Source organism: Panthera onca, chromosome C1, assembly GCF_046562875.1.
Source record: "Panthera onca isolate mPanOnc1 chromosome C1, mPanOnc1 haplotype 2, whole genome shotgun sequence".
Taxonomy (NCBI): domain Eukaryota; kingdom Metazoa; phylum Chordata; class Mammalia; order Carnivora; family Felidae; genus Panthera; species Panthera onca.
Genome location: NC_138346.1, coordinates 47,242,402 through 47,262,879, shown reverse-complemented (window position 1 = coordinate 47,262,879; position 20,478 = coordinate 47,242,402). Strand labels below are relative to the sequence as shown.

At 34.9% G+C, this 20,478-nt stretch overlaps 1 protein-coding gene across 2 annotated transcripts in view; it reads right to left on the bottom strand.

Annotated features, from left to right (window-relative positions):
- Positions 1-20,478, bottom strand: part of CALCRL (calcitonin receptor like receptor) — a 103,164-nt gene that overhangs the window by 46,677 nt on the left and 36,009 nt on the right. The window lies entirely within an intron of this gene.

The window sequence follows — 20,478 nt, the reverse complement described above, 5'->3', positions numbered from 1 at the left end:
GAAATATTATTCTATTTGTAAATCCAGATTTTTATGAAATAATGCTTTCATTACTTATACATGAGTTAGGATTAAATGAACTATAAAATGCACATAAGCTGGAAAATGGAAGGGGAAAGAGCTTCAAAAACACATTTGGAATTTTGCCAAACCCAATATATGTGAAAAAACTTTTACACAACATGAGCAGTTATTTTTGTTGCTTATCTAATAGGCTTCAGAATCAGAGTTCTAAAGAGTATTTGAGTGAAATTCCTTTTAGGGTTCACTAGATAATTCTGGCACCGATAATTAAAGATTTTATTCAATTCACGAAATATTTACCAATGCAAATCATTCCACTTTTATAGTTTCCTTCTTCACCCTATTCTTAAATGATCTGGAACGTGTGCTACTAGTAACCAGGGGGTATTCTGCACTGTGTAAACTCGTAGCACTCCTAATCCAGCGGCCAGTCTGTGGCCTCTGGTTTTATCAAGGATGCAGCAGCAAGGTTGGGTGGCAGTTTTTCAAACACATGGTGGACTCCTGTACGCTCCATAAAGTCTAACAATGCCCATTTTGTGTGGTGATCCAATTCATTTCAGTCATCTACCTGACAAAACACCTATCAAATTTTCCTGCCAGCGGACACACGTGGGGAGCAGCAGTTATGAAAGAAAGATCACTTTCACCAAAAGTTCTGTAGATCCATAATGGAAGGATCATGACTGGGCATGCAGGTAGCACCCCTACAGATACAGCTGAAGGTCAGTTTAGACTGAGTCTCATGTTGGTAGATGTAATGGCATGATTGTCATCGGAAGTATGTTTAATTGTATTCTTCAGTTTAGCTCAATGGTTCTTTGCCTGCTACCTCTACAATGTTCATTCAGCGGGCGGTTCTCTTTTCTATATTTAGCTTACTCCAAATTTACATTTGCTAAAATACATTTGATATTAACTGACCAGACCTTTTAAGCAAATCATTGTAAATCTCTTTCAAATCTTGTTAAATTATTTACTGACAACTGAGTTGCATGTTGCCTTGTGAGATGTAGTAGCTCCCATTCAATTCTAAGGAGAAATGAAGTATGTAATTAAGGGTGCAGTTAAATGACTAAATCTGCTAGTGGGTTTTTCCAAGTGTCTTTAGGTTTGTGTAGTAGGAAAAGAACTTATTTAAAACTAAGAAAGCTCTAATTTGAACTCTTAAGTGGATTTGTGATCATAATGATCCTGCTAGTAGTTAACTGACATTCTCTTTAACTGCTAGCCTCACGGATGTTATCAGTACTATTTCATTTTCACTTCCCAAAATTAAACAAAGTGGAAGATTTGGTTCTACTACTAGAAACAAAATAATTTTCTTTAGTGTACACATGCAATAAAAAGATCTTCATTCCTCTTGCCAAAAAATCACCAACATAATCTAAAAATGATTTATTTCATCAGAGAAAAGAACATTAAGAAATGAAGAATGTTGTAAAACTTCAAAGAACTTTTGAAATATAGGTTTCTAGTCACTTAGGGCTTTATGTAATATCATCCTGGTTTCATTTCCTAAAATTACCATTGATCTGTACCACAAGACATTTTTCATGGATCTACATTTCCAAGTGCAAAACTTTTAACCAATCTTTTTTTGCTTACTTCAGTGTGAAATCATGTTTTATTCTACATAAAAAAATTTATAAATCAGTGTGACTTAATCAATACTAAGTTATCACAAAAACCTAAATCCTCTAAATGCATAGTAGTGCCTTGCAAACCTACTTTTTATTTTCTCAATTTTTATATTCCTATATGCACATTTCATTAATTTATTTTCTTTATGACGATTTTTATTTTTAGTTGAGTTGCCTAACCCTGATACTAAAAGTATATGTTCACTTCAAGATTAAGAAAAAACCCCACAACTTTTAACTTCCAATCTTCCATTTCCAACATATCTTGCATTTTTATGGGCCTTATGCCATTTTCTTTTTTTCCACTTATTTATCCAGTCACTATAAAGTAGGCTAACAGAAGCATTTCCCACACATATCTCAATTGCCATGAAGCATCCTGAACCTTTGTGTGAACAAAGTAAGGCATTTTCTATTTAGTACGTGTCTTTCCCATATGACATATTCAACAAGTTACATTTCTGAATCAAAATAGGGAATAAGTACTCTCCTTCAACCCCAGTATTCTATACTTGTATGGCAAATGGAAGTTTCTTTCTGTTATTTTATTCAATGTAGAATAGATTGTGCCACTCAAGAAAAATGTCAAAGTACAAGAATTCTGGTTACCTTTTATTTTCTCCTCACTGTTTATTTCTGGGCAAAACCTAATTTCTGCTAGAATTATTTTTACAAATTACTTTCTTTACTTACAATCAAATATTTAAGAAAGAAATGACAATATAAGGTTTGAATTTCCTACCCCTATCCTGGCCTGTCCTTAACACTTTCAATAAATGAAGCAGTAAGAAAATTAAAACAGAAAGATTCTTTCTCCTAAACATCTGTTAGTGATATAAGGAGGTCAAACTATATGGTTTGTAAAGAAAAATAATTTCACTTGGAGCTTCCATAATTTTTTAAACTATTGAATGAACAGGTAGCAAATCATTGATGTAGCATGAACCATTGTTCCTCCAATTGTGAGTTCGTGGATGATTTGCATCAGAATCACTACTGGAACTTCTTGAACATGTCAGAATGTCTAGGCCCCACCATAGACCCAGTATCTTCTGGAGAAAAACTTGGGAATCTGCATTTTGTGTAAGCCTTCAAGGAAATTATTGGTCTATTAAATTTTGAGAAGCACAATGTTAATACATCATTCTCATTAGACCATGCTGAGACCTGAACACATCTACATTCCTCTGTCTCTAGGTCCTGCCAGACTATTTTTTTTAATGTTTTTATTTATTTTTGAGACAGAGGCAGAGCATGGGCAGGGGAGGGACAGAAAGAGAGGGAGACACAGAATCTGAAGCAGGCTCCAGGCTCTGAGCTGTCAGCACAGAGCCCAATGCGGAGCTTGAACTCACAGACTGTGAGCTGAAGTCAGACGCTTAACCGACTGAGCCACCCAGGTGCCCCCCTGCCAGATTATTTTAAAAATAACTACTAAGAGGGTAACTGGCTGGCTCATTTGGGGGAGCATGCAACTCTTGATCTTGGAGTTGTGAGTTCAAGCCCTATGTTGGGTGTAGAGCTTACCAAACAAACAAACAAAACAAAACAAAAAAACTTATCAAGTACAAATTAAGCAGAAATATTCTGCCATGTTCCAAGGCACAAGAAATGTCTCAGAACTCCCAGAGCAAATTACTTAAATATCTATTTTAAAATGTACACTGGTGGGGGGGTGCCTGGGCTGCTCAGTCAGTTAAGCATCCCACTTCGGCTCAGGTCATATTCTCACAGCTTGTGAGTTCAAGCCCCACATCAGGCTCTGTGCTGACAGCTTGGAGCCTGGAGCCTGCTTTGGATTCTGTGTCTCCCTCTCTCTCTGCCCCTAACCCACTCACATTCTGTCTTTGTCTCTCAAAAATAAATAAACATTAAAAAATTTTTTTTACATCTATACTAGGGGTGCCTGGGTGGCTCAGTCAGTTAAGCATCTGACTCTTGATTTCAGCTCAGGTCTCACAGTTTGTGGGATCAAGCCCTGCATTAGGGTCTGCACTGGCAGTGCAGAGCCTACTTGGGATTCTCTCCCTCTCTCTGCTCCTCCCCCACTCACACTCTCTCTCAAATACATAGTCATTAAAAAATAAATAAAATGCATCCTGTTATGTTGTAATTCTTTTGTGTGTGTGTCTGTTTGTGCCACTAGATTGTGTGCACGGTAAGAGTAGGACATGCATTATACATACCTCTATAATTCCCAAACCTAGCCATAAAAAGAATACATAGAAAGTGTGTTTTGGGTGCCTGGGTAGCTCAGTTGGTTAACTGTCCAACTCTTGATTTTGGCTCAGGTCATGATCTTACAGTTTGTGGGATTGAGCCCTCGTCAGGCTCTGCACTGATAGCATGGAACCTGGTTGGGATTCTGTCTCTATTCCTTTCTCTCTGCCCCTCCCTCACTCATTTCTAAATAAATAAATAAACTTAAAAAAATGGAAAAGAAAGTGTATTTTGAATGGATTGCTTACAAAATGAATTTAATTAAGTTGAAGAAACTGGTGTTAGAGAATGTTATTAGTCCTATAAAGCATATTATACTTTTCTGACACCTAAAAAAATACCACTGTATGGATTCTACTGCAAGAAATTTGGATTCAGTTCATCTTGATTGGAGCCTAGGCATAAGCATTTTTTTCAAGTGTCTAAGGTGATTCCAGTATACAGCTAGAGTCGAGAACCAGTGGTACAGATAAAAGAATCCTGTGGTAGACAGAATAATGACCCCCCAACTATTCCCATGCCCTAATCCCCAGAATCTGTCATTTTAAGGTTATGGACCTTAAACTGGGAAGATTATCCTAGATTACCATGAATTACTCTGCCACACTAAACTAATCATTTGAGCACTTCAAAGTAGAAGAGGAAGGTTGAATAGTCAGAGAGATGCAACAGATAAAAAGGAAGCAGAAGAGATATGACAGAGAGATGATGGCTTTGCCAGGGACCCACATACAAGGACTAGAAAGAGGCCTACAGGCCTGCAAAGAAATGGGCACCCCAGCTGTACAACCTGAATGAATCAGGAGGTAGATTCTCTCTCGGAACTTCCAGAAGAGAATTCCTTGATTTTGGCCTTGTAAGACTTGAAATAGAGAACCTAGCCAAGCCCACAGGACTCCTGACCTATGGAGCTGTGAGATAATAAATGTATTTTGTTTTAAGCTACTAAATTTGTGGCAATATGTTACAGCCATGATAGAAAATTAACCATAAATCCTTACCTGATCAAAACTTACATTTTCCTGTCAAATGTAAGTGGTAACTTTCTGCTTCACAACTGGCCAGTCATTCTTCCTAACTTTAAAATACATTTATCAGAGTGCAAGGCAATCACATTAGCTATAGAATATTTCTTTCCAGCTGCTCCTAAATTGTTATGTGATTTTAAGAAAAGTATTTCAATTCTTTTCTGCTTGGTTTACCTAACTAGAAAAATGAGTACTTAATCTTTAGCTCCCTTTTTTATATTGCATACTTATTTAAAAGATGTGTGCTGGAGTCAGAGAGACACAGCTTCAAACACTTCAAACATAGTTCTTACAACACTTCAACTCACTAAACCTATTTCCTGACAGGAAAAGTAGTATACAAAGAGTGGCTTAATCAATGTTGCCTAGAATTTTTATCATAACTCATCTTGTCAGATTGTTTTAAGTGTTAAATTACCTGATACATGTAAAGAACTCATCTCATAATAAACACCCAATAAGAATTAGCTATTGTTATTATCTTTATTACTCTATAATTTTAATTAGTCATGCCAGTGTTAATCTCAACAGAATGAATGAGAGCATTCATATCTTAGTGAGTTGGCCAAAGACACACAGATGCTTAGGGTTGACCCCAGGCTAAGTACTCAGAATCTCCAACTCTAAATCAGGCCCTTTGCCCTGCACTATACTGACTTAGAGAATTGAGCCATTATTGGGATAATTAAGGTTTAAAAAGTGCAGGATACATTTCTGTGTTGCTTATTCAGTTATTTTACCTAACCACCCAATTTTCATATTTCATTTCTGTTTTGTGTATCAAACACATTTATATTTTTCCTCACACAATTTCCTTCTTTTAATTCTTTTTCTTAGTTAAGTTGGGATATTTTACTTTTTAAAAAACTTACATTAGTAAATAGCTTTACAACTCATACTTGCCATTTTGGTAAGGTAATTTTAAATTAAGAAATACTTGTAGACATTCAATTAGTCATCTTACCCTAATTAGTGAGCACCTACTCTCACCTAGTTGTGTAGGAAGATGGGAGTAAGCGAAGATTTCTCAATAAAAATATTTATGATGTTGGAGAATAGTAATCGTATGCTGATTTTAGTGGTTTAGTTCATTACTTTTAAACACAGTCCACGGGACTCATTCATAAGGTTCTAAAGAGGGGTAATTTCACCAACATTTAAGACAGGAAGTTAGTTGGAAGTGCTCAGTCAATATGTTGTCATTCAATGAGCTTGAACAAGTTACATACCTTCCCAGATATCTCATTTGTAAAATGAAAGAGTAAGATAAAATAATTTGAGCCTTGGATAGGGTTTCAAATTTATGTAAAAGGCAAACATGGTTAGAATAGAGGAATGGTTTTGTTCAAACTAACCCAAATCCAAAATATCCTTGAAACTAAGTCATTCCTAACACTTCTTTTCTGGCTCAAGAAGGCTTTCTCTACGTATCCTCCTACTAAGTTGCCCAAAAGAGTTTGAGTTTGAATCTGAGACAGTGGAAAGTAGACCATTTGGCTACATAATTTTTTTTCTTTTGTTATATGAGAATTCAGGGAAAAAGATCTAAGCCAAAAATAAAAAAAAAAAGTACATCTTGATTTCACCTCTACATATACTGCAACATTTTAGAGCTTCTTGCTTTAGAAAGGCCATTTGGGGCAAGTCTAGTTCTGTCTTCTCCACTGCAGAGAATCAAACTAGAAGAGCAAACATACTTCATAAGCCTCCTTGCCACACTTTTCGAAATGGGTTCTGATTAGTTCATCTAAGTCAAGCTACACTTATTGTCATCAACATTTTAATAGACTAAATGTTCCTGGGTTGGAAGCCAACAATTTATGAATTTAGGATACATTGGGTTTTTATCTCTTTTGCCTTTAACAGAAAATGATCTACATAAAAAAAAAATTAAAGAGGCGCGTGGGTGGCTCAGTTGGTTAAGTGTCCAACTTCAGCTTAGGTCATGATCTTGCGGTCTGTGGGTTCGAGCCCCAACAGCTCAGAGCCTGGAGCCTGCTTCAGATTCTGTGACTCCCTTTCTCTCTGCCCCTCCCCTGCTCTCACTCTGTCTCTCTCTCTCTCTCTCTCAAAAATAAATAAACATTAAAAACATTTTCTTTTAAATTTAAAATTTACAGCACCAGAAATTACAGGGCATGTTAAGGAAGATTCAACAATGCATAAATTCAACAAGGTAATCAATGAAATAGTAAGAAAAACTATTACACTTAATTCATCAAAGTCTTATGAATGACCCTGTATATAAAAGCACATCCAATAGCCAATTTTAAAAAGTCAATAAAAACCTCCAGAAAGTCATTTATTTTTGAAGAGACTTCTGGGTTTTACTACAACTATTAAATTCAACGTGCTAAGAAAATATATATGATAAATATTGTCTTACTGACTAATGATACAGTTTTCCCTTTTTGAGGGAGACATTAAAAGAAATAAAAACAGCATCCAACTGATATTTGATAATTAGTCTAATGGACAATTGTGATAGGTAGAGGCAGTGGTTGTACTGGTTACAAGTGCTGATTTGAAAACCCAACTCATCGTCACACTTTCAAGTTAAACTTCTATAAGTATTTTTTCATTTGCAAAAAAACCCTTAACCAGAAAGCTGTTGTGAAAATAAAATGAGATAATGTACATAGACTTTTTATAACTCAGTAAAGTTAGATATTGTCATAACTATTATTATATCACAATAAAATTTGTAAAACATAACCAAGTTTATACATGTTTTAAGTTATTTGCTATAATTTCTATAGCATCATAACTGAAAATTAACCCAATATTTCAAAGGGTGGTCATATGCATCCCAAGTTCTTTTATCTTTTTCAGAAATAATATGTTTGGTTTTATTGTCATTTCAGTCAGTTTTGAAAATAACAAATAAAGTGAATGGTAACAAGTATATTCCCAATATGATGTTCATTTAGTTAACAACATATTTCCTAATATTGAACTTATATAAACTAAAAGTCTAACAAATTGTTTGTATACACTCTAATAGTCACAACTTAGAATATAACATGCTAATGCAATTAAAAATAAGATATAAAATCTCCCAACTTTGAGTTTAATTTGACTATAATAGCCCTACTGACACTGTATTGGAACCCCCCCCCCCCAAAAAAAATTATATATATATATATATATAGAGAGAGAGAGAGAGAGAGATTATGCTTAGTTGCTTATCTAATGAACATTCCAGGTTGAATAGTTGAATAGCCATAAAGACAGATAAAATTGTGATTAAATTTGGGACTTCATTTTACACTCTGAAGTACATACTCATGGGAATAATTTTCCCATTGTGGGCATGATTAGCCATTTTCCGGTGATTTTGGTCACCTTCTTTTTATTTGAAAGAGGCAAGTGGCCAAATCTCAGTCCAATTAGTAAAAGGTAGGAGGGCGACTGAAAAAAAAAAGGCTTTGTACTTGGTGGAACACTCTCCCTCCAGGAGATCTAATATGGAAAGAATTGCTTGCTCAAAGAGCATAAAAACAAAACATATCTTTCCAGCTCTTTAGACTAAGAGTTTTATACCTATTTTCCTTTCACAAAGTCAGGAGTCAAATTCTATGTGAAAACATGTTTTCTTCCAAAGGCAATAAAATCAGAAAACGTGGAAATCTCTTGGAAATTTAAGTTAACATAGTAGCGCATCATCAGAGTTGCATTTTTGTCATTTGGGGCTTTCAATTTTTCTTAAAAAATCAAATTTATACAATACCTACTAGCATATCTCAACATTTGGGAAGCATAGGAACTCTGATGATCTGTTAATTCAGCACAACTCTCTTTTACCCCTGATAAAATGAACCCCTCTTTCCAGTAGAGAACCTCTTCCTTCTGGTTCAGGTGAGTCTGTCCTCCTGGTCACAGAGGTAGGAAGTCACTGAAATCTGTTCAGGTTAGCATCATCCTCTGGTTTTGGTGTGTTTAGGCATAGACATGTAGTCAAGCTACATCATCAGTATTCTCTCTGGGACTTTTCTCTTAATGTTATCAGGGAAGATTTTCTCTTCTTGGAGGTTGCAAAGCAAGTAGGGCATGATTATTAGGCTATCCTAATGTATTCTTCCCACCATATGGAAAAAACCTTTTTTTTAAAAAAATGAACCAATCAGCTGAAAGCTATAAATTAGTGGGGAATCCTATGACATTATTAGAGCCTTTGAATCTATCCATATCTGAAATCAGCTGCAATAGTGAACTTCCTCATCAAGGTAACCGGTAAGTTACATTTTATGACTAAACAAAATTGATCTGGAATTTTGTCTCCAAAATATTTTCAACCAAACATTTCTAACTAACATTTTCAGAAATGCTGGTGCAGTGGAAAGATTACTAAGAAGGTTCCATTTTGCATTTTGCTTAGCTTACAAAGCCTGAATATTCCCAGGTTAGTGAGCTTCCTAGGCCTCAGTTTCCTGACTGTAAAATAAGATGACCTAAAACTCTTCTCCATTCTGTAATCTAAATAACTATAGATTATTTTCCTTTTCACAAAACAGGACATTGTTATTCATTCCCAAAGCATAAACCAAGCCCAGCCAACAGGACTTCGGAAACTTTTCTCCCCAAATATATCCATGAAGTGATTTTTTTAAAAATCTGAAATAACTTAGCAGTACATACTCTTGGATAATCCACAACTAGTGTGTGCTTATGGCAAGATATTTATAGCTTGCTCAAAAAGTAAATACAACTCTTACATTTGATACCATACATATGATACCAAAAGCACAAGAAACAAAAAAATAGATGGGGACTACATCAATATTAAAAACTTTCGTGATACAAATGATACCATCAAGAAAATGAAGCAAATCACAAAATAGGAGAAAATATTTGAAAATCACATATTTGATAAAGGATTTGTATCTGAAATATACAAAAAAACTTTTATTTTCAATAATAAAAAGATGAATAACCCAACTAAAAAATGGGCAAAGGATCTGAACAGATATTTTTCTACATAAGACATACAAATGGGGGTGCCTGGGTCGCTCAGTTGGTTAAGCATTTGACTCTTAATTTCAGCTCAGGTCATGATCTCACGGTTTGTGAGGTCAAGCCCCGTATCAGGTGCTGTGCTGGCAGTGTGGAGGCAGCTATGATTCTCTCTCCCTCTCTCTCTGTCCTTCCCCCATTCATGTGCTCTCTCTCTCTCTCTCTCTCTCTCTCTCTCTCAAAATAAATAAACTTTAAAAACAAAAACAGAAAGAGACATACAATGACCAACAAACATACGAAAAAAAAATACTCAACATCATTAGTTTTACAGAAGTGCAATTCAAAACCACAATGATACCACTTCATACCCACTAAGATAGCTATAATAAAAAGACAATTACATGTAAAGGAAAGATGTGGAGAAATTGTAACTTTGCTGATGGGAGTGTAAAATGATGCAGCCAGGTTGGAAAACAGTTTAACAGTTCTCTAAAATGTTAAACATAGAATTACCATATTATCCAAAAATTCCACTCATATATATATCTGACAGAAATGAAAACATATGTCCCAAAATTGAATGTTCATAGCAATATCATTTTTGATCGTCAAAAAGTGCAAATAACTCAAATGTCTATCAATTGATGGATAAACAAAATGTTGTATATCCACACAATAGAATATTACCTAGCAATAAAAAGAAGGGAGTAGTAATACATGCTATAACACGGAGAAACCTTGTAATCATTACACTAAGTTAAAGAAGCCAATCACAAAAGACACATATTGTATGATTCCATTTATATGAAGCACAGGCAAATATATGGAGACAGAGATTAGTGGTTGCATGGGGCTAAGGGAGAGTGATGATGGGGACTGATTGCTAATGAGTACAAGGGTCCTTTTTGTGATTTGTCCATGTGATTTGTATGTTAATAAAGCTGTTCTTTAAAAAATTAAATGCCACACAAAATGCATGTGTATATAAGGGAAGATTTGTGCTGAGCGGGACATCTAATTTCCTGTCTCTCGCTCCTTTGTCAAGAGATAATGTTCACACTGTAAAATCAAACACACTGAACAAAAAACCTGCCTGATTTACAGAGCATGCATTAACTCTATTTTATATGTTAAGAACTGTTTTGATTTATAAGGAAGAGTACATTTTCCTTGAAATTTGCTTTCAGAAAGTACTTCTCAACTCATACACAAAAATATATTTCCTTTGAGAAAAAAAATTTAGTTTATAAAAAATAACCATTATACATAATTGAGGCAAAAGCTAAGTGATAAACTTAGAAAATATTCATTAGGTTTAAATAGTATTTATAATTGTTTATCTCTTTTCTCCTGTCAGTAATTTCTTTTCTTTACATTTCTGCAGTCTTACTTTCTTACAGTCAGGGAAATCTGACAGCTTATATACAAAAAGGCAGATAGTTTTATTCCACTTGTGACATATTTAAATTGTGTCATTACAACCAATAATAACAAAGAAACAACAAACAGGAATATTAGCAAGAAAGAGAAGAAAAAGTAATGAACTTTAGTCCATTCTTAGAAATTAACCCAAGTTAAAAAGCTTATATCTCAACTATTTCCCTTCTATGAGTAGGTAAAAGAGAAGTTTAGGAAGGATGGAAAAAAGAAAGGAAGAGAGGAAGGAAGGAAGTGGGAAGGAGGGGAAGGGAGACAGAGGAAGGAAAGAGAAAAATCATTGGATGTGTCTCAGGTAAATGCACATTTCATTTAAAATTGATTACATTATCCATTATTTTTGTGAAGAAACAGTGTTGATAATACTGAAATCTGTTCCTTTATAGGATCTCTATTTCTAACAACCATGAAACAGTTCCGTCTTAATAATTTTTAATATATTCATTTATTTACTTATTCATTCAAAGATTTATTTAGAACCTAGTATATTCCAAAGGCAATATTAAGTGCTGGGGATCCAGAAATGTTATAGTTTTTGCTCTTAGAGATGGTTAAAACCATACAAGAGAAGAAACTCATGTACAAATATGGATAATAAGGTGTTATAGGTATTCAATAAATATTTTTTAGTGTCTGATTGGACAGATGGAATGGCACATCTTACATGGGAGTGGCTTATGTGTGAGTGTGTGTATGCATGCACACACATGTGGAGAAAGCGAGAGAGACATAGAGAATATGACACTTCAGTAGAGTTTTAAAAAAATCAGTAATTTGAAGCTCCAGGTGCTTGAAAGTGGTACATAAATGATGAGACTTTCCAGGGAGACAGGGAAACAGATTAGAGATGGTATTTTCTTGAGTTTTTATCTGATAGTTTAGGCTAGAGATGCCTGCTGTGATTTGCTGCGGTGGCAGGCAGGACTACCTTGAGAAGCAGTGATAAGTCTGAGGCTAAACCTGGTGAGAGGCACTGATACATCAGTGATGTCTACCATGGGTACCAACTGAGAAGGAATAACATGTATTCCAAAAATCTGCTACCTCCACTACAAAAAATAAATAATGATAGTAGGGGTCTTAAGCAATAGAGCACTGTGATAAGATTTTCATTTTAGCAAGCATGGAGCACCTGGGCAGCTCAGTCGGTTAGGCATCCGACTTCAGCTCAGGTCATGATCTCCTGGTTCGTGGGTTCGAACCCTGGATTGGGCTCTGTGCTGACAGCTCAGAGCCTGGAGCCTGCTTCAGATTCTGTGTCTCCCTCTCTCTGCCCGTCCCCCACTCACATTCTGTCTCTCTCAAAAATAAATAAACATTAAAAAAATTTAGAAAGCAGGAGGATTAATTCAAAGAGGGCAACAAGGGCAGACATAGACAAATTGGAATACTGTAGTGACTTCTAAAGAGGCAAGAAAATAATCATAAAGGCTAGAATTAAGAATAATAATAATGGGGATGTAGAGGAATATTTAGTTGTCAGATATATTAAAAATATTTAATCTGTGAGAATGTGAGAATTTAGGGAGTGTAAAACACTTAAACAGATTTTCAGAATTCTAACACGAATATCTGAGTAAGTTCCAATCACTGATATAGGGGATACAGCAGAGGAAAAGGGTTGGTGGGAAAATATCTGAATACAGATGAGACATTTTGAAGAACAAAGTGCCTGGGTCTTTGTCGAGATGGTTCTCAAAATGAGTAAGGGAGGACCTTGAAAGAAAGTTCACACCCATAATCATATCATAGAATAGTAAATGATGAAATTTCATCCAGAAGGACTGTCACCATAGGAAGGGAAGAGACAGTGTATTCGAAGAGATGTGTATGTGAACTGAATTAGAGCACATTTCAAAACATCAGTGTTTAAGGAATTCAGAGTAAGAATGTGTGTTGATAGAGGGTAGAGATACGGTTTCTTGGGACAAGGGACTGGAAAAACAGGGCATAGGTACAGAACAAGCAAGGGTTGTATGAGTGAAGGAAGGCAAAGGTGCAGACCTGTGAGGAAATGGAGGTTCTTTGGGGACTTAATGAGTGGAAATCTGGATAGGCCATTTGGATATTTGCTAGGAACACAGTCCCGTGATGCGCTCTGTAAAGTGCTGTCATTTTGGACATACCCAACAAAGCTTATTTTTAATTATTTACCGGTGTGACTAAGTCTGGGTTGTAATTTAAAAATAGATTTTCCAGTGCAAAAGCAGTTGCACAGGAAGAAACTCCTTGCTGAATTAAGCTTTGCCTAAGTGAGAACTGCTGCTTAAGAATAACGCGTTCCCTGTGAAAAAAGATGGCAAATCCATTTCAGTGAGTCTAACCTTTACGGGGGTGCTATTATCAACTCAATGGTATGTTTTTTCCTGTTTCACAAACATGTTCCCAAAAGACTTTTAAAATAGCTTTCTTTCCTGCTAAATTGTTGTGTCAAGCACTTTTTCTGAATCTCAGCCTTAACTGGACCAGGATGTGTTAAAGAAAAAAATGCCCTGTCACGCTTGACATGGAGTAACAGGCCTTAATGACAATAGTAAAACATTTTCATAACCTGACTGCCCCCCTCTCTCCCTGCATCTTAAGACAATGTATTTTCATGTAAATGCAAAATACGCTGAAGAAACAAAAGAAGGGTTGATTTCCCAAAAAGTCAAGTATAAAATCTGTCTGCTACAGTAGGACTTTTTCCTAATAAAGAGAAAAAAAATCACTATAGAAAATTAATAGTTTTTTAGTAAAAGTTAAAATAAAAGGAAAATAGGTTAATCATATGGAATGGTTCCCTAGGAACCTAATAAGTTGATCTTTTTTTTCTTCTTCTTCTTTTGGAGGAAAAGAAAAGATTCATAATATCCTGAGGTCTGACTTGGTCACTTCAAAACGAATCTCATACATTGTTGAGGCCCATTTCTCAAATTGCAACTTGGATTGTAGTACTATGTGTGTTTGTCTTTCTAGTGAGGCGTGTTTCCCCACGGGGAGTCTTTCTTACCAGTGATAACCCTGGCAATCTCAGAGAAAAAAAAAAAAGTGATGATGAAAGTCAATAAAAGTTAAAAACAGTCTACTGGACAGACATCTGGATGGAGGCTATAGCTGGAAAACTCACATGAGCCCTTCTGGGGCAAGAGTCAATACACCTATCTGAGCCGTAGGCTGCTTTACGCAGCAGATAACATTTTTTTTCTTTTAAATAACAGTAGGGGAATTGTATTGGGAAAAAAAAAGACAGGAAAACAGAAAGCAAAATGCAGGGCATAGAGCCCAGGTTTTTGGATCTCTGGTTTTGGATACTAGCTGCAGTATCTACTAATTAAGAATGTAGGCAGATACCTAAACTGCAACCTCTACCTGGGTTTCTGTAGCTTTCAGATGGGCATAATACAACATATCTTAAATACACTGTGGGGGTTACATGTAATAACTCACATAATCACCTATTACAATCTGGGACGTGATAAGTACTTAAGTCATCTCTCTCTCCCTTGCAGCAGAAAGGGAATGCCTTGGTTTGCTTTCATTGGTCCCAGTGACAAGATTTGTAATTTTGAGTAAAATTATATATGGATATTTAACAAACAATGCCAAATGTCAGCTTTCTTTGCAGAAGGACTTTATCGGTCACCATACACATGGGATTACAATATTCAAGAGAGTGTGACAAAAGGCACCCTTTCGAAAAGCACTTGTCTTATCAGAACTGCCTTTGCTCTGTACATAACACTGCTGACCCTTGCTCTGTTAGGAGGTGCCTTTTCTTTTCTATATTAGGCCTTTGATCTAAAAATGGTAATAAACACCTGTGATTAAGTCTCTCACATCTTCTTTTTAGATCCCCAGGACAATACTATCAAAGAAGTAAAAGTCTTTCTTGATTTATCACAAACACATACCCTAAAAAGACTTGGTTTTGCATTATCAACTTTTGGTTCTTATTTGCTTCATCAATTCTTTGATAAAGAAACCAGTGAAACTGAAGGTATCAGAGGCATTGTCTAGAAATAGCAGGAGGTTATTAGTTGGAAATAAAATGGTGCATATATAAATCATAAATGGTTCAAGGGGAAAGAAAGAAAAGTCTGCAGCAGCTCTTAATTAAGTTTATCTTGTTGTCCAAAATAATTAAAACTTAATAATAAATATATACATATATAATAAAAATAATTGAAATAATTAAATTGATAATTTGTTATTAATTAAATAAAATATACTATTGTGTTTTAAAACATAATGTTGCCTTTTATTTTAATATAAAATACTGCCAATATGGGGCTGTGATTCATTTGAGCTTTATCACTTCATTCTTATTGGGAAAGCTTGATTCTGGACCACCCACCACCATCCCCAGCAAAAAAACAAAAACAATAAAATGATTTTTAAAATACTTTCTTTTTCTGTAGAATTGCATAATTTTGATTTAGTTCTTATTATTTAATGACAATTACTTGTAAGAAAATATGTACTTTCAAGAGTTGGGAATAAATTCTTTAGTGGAGATGTACAGAATATTCAATTTACAATGAAACTGAAATTTTCTGCTACATATCTTCATCATGAAGAAAATCTTAGGAGGATTCTGCCCTTGCATAAAAGGGGGTACCAGTTGGTACAAAAAGGAGGGGAAAAAAGAGGAAGTATAGGGGAACCTAATATGGTGGTTGGTTGGTTGGTTTCTATGGAGTTTTAACTGACCATTGTTTATAATGGTGTGGTTAGTACTTTTTTTAATGTTTATTTATTTATTTTGAAAGGGAGAGAGCACATGTGCAAGTGGGGGAGTGGTAGAGATAGAGGGAGAGAGAGAATCCCAAGCAGGCTCCATGCTGTCAGTGCAGAGCTTCATGGGGCTTGATCTCACGAACCACAAGATCATGACCTGAGCTGAAATCAAGAGTCAGATGCTTGACTGACTGAGTCACCCAGGCACTCCACTTGATGGTCTTTAAAAAATATATATAGATTGTTGTACTATACAGAATTTAATTGAATCAAAATATTTAAAACAGTGATCTCCAAAGAAATATGATGTGAAACCCATAGGTAATTTAAATTTTCTGAAAGCCACTTTGAAAGACAGAGAGAGAATCCCAAGCAGGCTCCAAGCTGTCAGTGCAGAGCCCTACTCCAGGCTCGACCTCACAGACCGTGTGATCAAGAACTGAGCCTAACTGAGTTGGATGCTCAACTGACTGAGCCACCCAGGTGCCCCTGCTATGGTTAATACTTAAAATAAGTAACCAAATAAGTCTTTAAAAAAAAATGTGATTTGATCCTCTTCTGTTGTGGGTGTGTGAAAAAGAGAAAGAGAGAAAGAGAGGAAGCCAAAACTAGAAGATAAGACCCATTTTCCTGTTTTATTTCCTACTCAGGGAAGGAGTGATGGGAATCAACATCCTTAAACACACATGTTAACTAATCAACTGAAAAATTTTTTAGTCCAATGTGAGAAGAGTAGACTTTTGGAAAAAATAAACTATTTTACACAACAATACTAATAATTCTTTACGAAGGATCTAATTACTGTCTTTTCAGGACTTAACTTTAGCTGGGCCATCCTTAAGAAACTCTGAACTTACTTCCAGAGTCTCCCCCCCAAGTTATGCCTACACCACTGATAGCCTAATGCTCCTTTTTTACTCATCCTCTAATAGCACATTATCACACTCGACTTGGTGAGGTCTGATTTTTTTATCCTCCCCACTAAATGTGAGTGCTATTTGAGGGCATTGTCTTACTAATCTTTAGGTCTCCAGGCATTGTCTGGAATGTCGTAACCTTCACTAAGCTTTTTAATGAATAAATAAATATTATCCATTACCAAATATGTGTGCATAGTTACAATCATTAGCATTGTTTTAATAATTTACAAAAACTGATCATAGTAAAATTCATGTGTCCATAGAAAGAATAAAAGTTAAGATGGTTTGTTCCAGCCATTTTGTTTTTTGTTTGTTTGTTTTTAGTTTATTTATTTTTTTTAGTAATCTCCATGCCCAAGAGGGAACTCTAACCCATGACCCAGAGATCAAGAGTTACAGGCTCCCCCAACTGAGCCAGCCAGGTGTCCCTGTCCCATCCGTTTGCAAAATAAAGAAAAGCACTATTAAATTAGTCAAAAAAGTGTTCTCTCATACTTCTGAAAAAAAAGTTTTTTAATTGGTAGGTAAATATACTATGACAATCAAAATGGAAAAGTTGTGAACATTTTCAAACGAACTATTTTTTCTAATTCTTAAAAAATTTTTTTTGAACATTTATTTATTTTTGAGAGACAGAGGGAGACAGAGTGCAAGCGTTGGAAGGGCAGAGAGGGAGACACAGAATCTGTAGCAGGCTCCAGGTTCCAAGCTGTCAGCACATGGCGTGATGCAGGGCCGAACCCAAAAACCATGAGATCATAGCCTGAGCAGAAGTCGGACACTTAACCATCATCCAGGTGCCCCTCTTCTAATTCTCAAATGGTGTATATTCAAAAGTTTAGTAGTATGTTTTTGCCTATTAGCCCTGGAATTTTGCGATAGCATAGACTTTTATATTCTAAGAGAAAAAAATCCAAATTTAAAAATAAAAGAATGAGAGGTCTTTGAGTATAAAGTGAGGGCTGAGATAGAGTGAGATATAAATATATACCGGTTGATATTAAAGGTTTTTTGGCAATAAGCATATATTTAAATAAAATGTTGCTTTAAAAAATTCAAATAGCATCTGGTTGAATGAGAGTAATCCCAGGGTTCTAATTTTGACCAAACCTGGGGATCACAGAGGAAACAGAGTGAGAGCTGGTTCTAGCAACAAACAGGTGTGACCTAAGGCTTCTTGTGTATAGTGCATTAAAGTTCCTAATATTCTCACCTCTATATGTTGTCTTGGTTTCTGCTACTAAACAATCTCTACATAATTTGACCAAATCCATTTAACTTTGGTGGTGTCAGTTTTGTTTTGTTTGTAAAATAAGGGTATTGGACTAGATTCTTAAATTCTTTTTTGTTCTTTAATTCTATTATTCTAAGGGGAAAATATTGTTATTATTATTTATGTGTTAATGCAAATACATTAAGTATCAAAGGCCAAACTAAAAAAAAAAAAAAGGAACTTTTCCCCATTGATATATTTCAGGTATACATGCAACAAAATATTATGGTTGGTAAAATAATGCTATTTTGATATTTATTGATATACTTAGAAAACTTATTTTGAGATTTTGCTTATAGCTATAAGTTTTTTTTTCCTCTTTTCTTCTCAATGCCTTAGTTAATAAAGGAGTTACGTCAACAATCTTAAGCATTATTTAGAAAAAGGGAATCTAAAAATATACCCCAAAGATGTCTAATAATATGATGCTCATAAAATTATATTATGTATGGTGTATCTTCCTTTCAAAAAGTCAGGATGATACTGAAGCCCAAAGGCCTACTGCAGAAATAAATAAATGAATTCGTATACCTTTGAACTGGAGTCCTTTGCTCCGTACAAGTGAAAATTTAAAAACTCCCTTCTGCATCCAATTTTTATATTTTTGCTCTTGTGCTTTTCCAGAACAACTTTTGGATTTTGTTGCAATTCATCTACAAATTCTCTCATCTCAGAAAAGTTACCAAAAAACTTCAGTGAAAGAAATTAAGTATTTTAATCACTGTACAGTGGATGAAGCGATTATACTCCAGTGATAGCTAAAGAATAAGAATAGGTAGACCAAGAAAAAAGATAAGATTAAAAGTGTAGTGTTTTCTTTAACATTTTTATTCTGATCTCTCTTTCTCCATGCTTTATACAGTTCATAACTAAAACATTTCATAGAGATACAGAATTTAATGTTCCCTAATTTTTTTCCTAAAAATTAAGCAGCAATTACATTTTTAAAGAGTGTACAAATAAATTAATTCAGATCATATAAAATGTTTATAATTATTCTTGGTTAAAGATATAAAATCTATACCAAGTCTCTCCAAATCTGTAAAAGTCTCTCCAAGACTGTAACAGTCACTGTGAGCTCTTTGTAAAGGAATGTTTTACATATGAATGCCTTTAATTGACTTGGTTTCCCAAACTGTGAAGGAGAATAGTCCTGGAACCCCTGGGAAAATGTTTTAAACATTAAGGTTTTTCCCCCTCTTCCACTGGATCAGCTTTTCAAACTCATTTGTTTTGATTCAGGATTTAATCTTAGTAGAAGGCCAGGATTTTCCTCTGGACCAATAAAGAAGATGTTATTGTGATCTAAGCAACTGTGAGAGAGAGGGAGAGGGAAGGAGAAAAAGAGAGAGAGAGAGACTGAGAGATAGTCCAGAAGGGGAAGAAATATGAGCCACAAAAAGTAACAAAAGATAGGGAGAAAAGGACGAACATCAAATGGGCATAGTATTTATATATCAGAATTTCAAATTTCAGAGATTCAAACATTCCATTTTACTTGACATCATATATTATTTTTTGTGATTATTGTCAGCTCTTATTTTTTAAATCTTATAAATTAATTGCTCTATTTGATCACTACTCTATAATTGTTATATTTTTACCAGTTAATTAAATCCTATCTGCCCCCTCCTGTAAGAGGAAAGCAAGAAGATTTTATAGGACTATAATATTATTTAACACACTGTCATTCATATACCAAAAGAACAAAAGTAGGTTTGAGGTAGACTGTTTCCAGCAAATGTGGAAATTACTCTTCTCTTCAACAATTCTGAAGTAGAAAAACTATGCAAAGTCATTGTCATTGGCCTGATCTTGAAATAATCTTTCATTGAAGCTATAACTTGTGTACTGACACACACAAAATAATTTTGATTTATGTTTCAATAGATATAAAGTACCACAGAAGGCAACCCAGAGTTTGCTTTGTTCACATTTACATCTTGGGAGAAGTGAGAAAGATTATTTTTTGGAGTTAGTCATTGATTAAGTCTGTATTTTGTTGAGCTCTGATATAAATTTATACTGTTTATTTATGTGACAGGCAAATTCTTTGATCCCTATAACCTCAATATCTGCATACAATGGAGATAATGATAATACATCCAATTTGGGTTGATATATTACATGAAAAATTAGTATGTAGTGAGCTAAGAACACTTTCTGGCATATTAGTAAGCACTTAATAAAAGTTCTTATTATGTATTATTATAAGGCAAATTTAATATTGGATATCAATAATTGTCACCCAGTAGGAG